Source organism: Giraffa tippelskirchi, chromosome 13, assembly GCF_054371585.1.
Source record: "Giraffa tippelskirchi isolate mGirTip1 chromosome 13, T2T-mGirTip1v1.2.pri, whole genome shotgun sequence".
Taxonomy (NCBI): Eukaryota; Metazoa; Chordata; class Mammalia; order Artiodactyla; family Giraffidae; genus Giraffa; species Giraffa tippelskirchi.
In genome coordinates this window covers 4,035,198-4,038,474 of record NC_137287.1, presented here as the reverse complement: position 1 = coordinate 4,038,474, position 3,277 = coordinate 4,035,198, and the positions used below count along the sequence as shown (strand labels likewise).

At 49.6% G+C, this 3,277-nt stretch overlaps 1 pseudogene; it reads left to right on the top strand.

The window, feature by feature from the left end:
• Positions 1-1,809: 1,809 nt before the first annotated feature.
• LOC145531299 (protein FRG1 pseudogene) lies at positions 1,810-2,585 on the top strand (annotated as a pseudogene).
• The last annotated feature ends 692 nt before the right edge of the window (positions 2,586-3,277 follow it).

The following is a 3,277-nucleotide window of genomic DNA, read 5'->3' as shown; positions in this document are numbered from 1 at the left end:
GCAGCTCCATGGCTAATGACTCCATGCAGTCACATCCTAAAAGCCCATCACACATCTTTGCTGGAACCACGAGCAGGCAGCAGCAGACTCCCCAGAACAGCCCCGGTGTTGGCGGGTCGCCTGGTGAACCAGGCCAGGGCACAGTTCGCTGGCACTGTCCTCCCCTCCCATGTCGGTGTCCCCACTTGTCACACATCCTGGTCACACTCCAGCTGAAGTAGGACAGGATATCCAGGGACTCGGAAGTAGGGTTAGCCGAGAGGTGACTCGAGGAGATGGATTCTCCAACACCTGCCCCTTCAGGGCCGTGAGCTCCGATGACAGAACCACCCACCCATGTCACTGGGCACCCTCCCCAGGGAGCATGACGAGATGGCTGCCTAATTGCTGGGCGGCCTCTGACAACCGTGACCCTCTGAGACATGTCACCCGGCAGGTTCTCCAAGAGAGGCTGCAAGAGGCCCCAGCAGGACCGACCTGGCCACAGGTGAGGAAGGGCAGCTGCCAGCCTTCCTGATGGGGAGAGAAACTGAAGGCAAAAGGCAGCTGAACCATCCTGGCAGAGGGGCCCAAGGAGATCCTGGCCCACACGTGGCCACAGCAGCTGGGTGCACAACAGCCAGGGCTGAGACAGGAAACCAGTGAGGACAGACTGTAGAGCTCAGGGAGCTCTGGAACCCCAAAAGGGGGGACATGTATACATGGGTTTCCCAGGTGGCACGAGTGGTAAAGAACCCACCTGCCAATGCAGGAGACATCAGAGACTCGGGTTCGATCAGGAACCCCCGGAGTAGGGCATGGCAACCCACTCCAGCATTCTTGCCTGGAAAATCCCATGGACAGAGGAGCCTGGCGGGCTACAGTCCATGGGGTCCCAAAGAGTTGGACATGACTGAAGCGGCTTAGCATGTACACGTATGTATACATATACATACACACACATACATACAATCACTTTAGGTGATTCACTTTGGTGTACAGCATAAACTAACACAACATTGTAAAGCAACTACACTCCAATAAAAATTCATTTTAAAATAAACAAATAAACTTTCAGACTTCCCTGGTCTCTAGTTGTCAAGGCTCCATGCTTCCAGCTCAGGGGGCACAGGTTCCACCCCTGGTTGGGGAACTAAGATGCCACATGCCGTGAGGCATGGCCAAAAATTAAGTAAAATAAACAAATAAACTTCCTAAAATAAATGATCAAATGGTAATTAAAGAAAAACAACATAACAGTGGATAAAGGTGGAAACATCCCGAGTATCCACCAGCCATCAATGGAGGATGAGTAAACGATGAAATATTGTTCAGCCGTATAAAGCAATGACACGCTACAAGGGGATGGACCCCGAAAACATGACGTCCTGCGAAAGAAGCCAGACGCAGAAGACCGCATGCCGCAGGAGTCCATGTACGTGAAATATCTCGAGTAAGTCAATACATAGACACAGAAAGTCAGGAGGAGGTTGCCGGGGGTGGGGGCATGGTGGATGAGGAGTGCCTGCTTCCTGGGTGTGAGTTTCCCTTTGAGGGTGATGAAAACGTGTGTGTGGGGGCGGGTTAGAGGCGGTAGAGGCGGTGGTCGCACAACCTCACAAATGTGCTAAATGCTTCTGAACTTGCAGTTTAAAATGGTTTGTTGGGCACTCTATTTGGGACTTCGCGTTGGGATGAAAAAAGGCCTGGGGCTGGGGGGAGACGTGCCCACTCCGCTGGTGTGTACGTTTTTGGGGAGCTCGGGCTCCATCTCCACTTTCGAGCCTCCCTTGCCCATTCCTTCTGCGGTTCACGTGTTTGGCCACCACCATGGCCGAATACTCCTGCGTGAAGCCCACCAAACTTGTGCCCAAGGGAACCAAGGTCAAGAGTAAGAAGAAAAAGCAAAGCGAAGAAGAGAAAAAGAGAAGCAGATGAAGAAACTCAGCTTGATATTGTTGGAATACGGTGGGTAGTAACGAACTTCGGTGAGATTTCAGGAACCATAGCAATTGAAGTGGATCAAGGAACCTACATACCTGCGCTTGACAATGGACTTTTTACACCGGGAGCTTCACAGAAAGAAGCTGATGAGGGCCCTAGTCCTCTAGAGGAGTTTACAGCTGTGAAACTATCTGATTCCAGAATTGCCCTGAAATCTGGCTATGGAAAATACCTTGGTATAAATTCAGACGGACTTGTTGTTGGGCGTTCAGATGCAATTGGACCTAGCAAGCAGAGAGAACCTGTCTTTCAAGATGGGAAAATGGCTTTACTGGCCTTCAATAGCTGGTGTATTAGATGCAATGAAGCAGGTGATATAGAAACAAAAAGTAAAACGGCAGCAGGAAAAGAAATGATAAAGATCAGATCCTGCTAGGAAAGAGAAGCTAAGAAGAAAAGGTGATATTCCAGAAGAAGACAAAGGAAATGTCAAACAGTGTGAAATCAATTACGTAAAAAAATTCCAGAGCTTCCAGGACCACAAGCTTAAAATAAGCAAAGAAGACAGTAAAATTCTGAAAAAGGCCCAGAAAGAGGGATTCGTGCATGAAACATTTCTGGACAGGAGAGCCAAATGGAAAGCTGATAGATACTGCAGATGACCAGGATTTTTGTTTCTGTCTTCTCCTTTTGTTTTTTTCTGAATAATAAAATCAGTGTTTTTATAGGAAAAAACAAAGGTTCTTTTTTTTTTAAGTTGTATACATTTTTGTGGGAAAATCTACACAACATACAATATACCAGGTTAGCCATCGTGAAGTATCTGGTTCAGGGGAAGGAAGTAGATTCACATTGTCATGCAACCACCACCACCACCACCATCATCATCCACCTCCAGAACTTTGTCACCTTCCCGAACTGAAACCCTGGCCTCATTAAGCACTAGCTCCCCAGTGCCCTCCCTGGAAAGAAGGGGAGGAAGGAAGGAAGGAAGGAAAAAAAAAAAAGAAGCCGCCAACCCATCCCAGACTCCTTTCACAGTCACTGTTTTAGCCACGGACTGGATCTGGGTCAAGGTGACCACAGCCTCGTCTGAATCCACCCTTGACCCTGCACCGTCATCCCCAGGGATGCGACTCAGCAGGCAGCAAGTCAAAATAAAAACGTGCACAGGACAGCTGCAGCCTCGGAGGGCCTGTGAGATGCCGGGGGGAGAAAACGCTGTCCTGGCCCTCAGACAACAGCTGCACGAACAACTCTCAAGTTGAAGGGCAGGAGAGAGGCGTCTGGGCTGCGGTTTCCTCTCTAAGTGTTCCAGAGCGGACGGCTCACTCCTGCTGATGGAAAGGGCTGC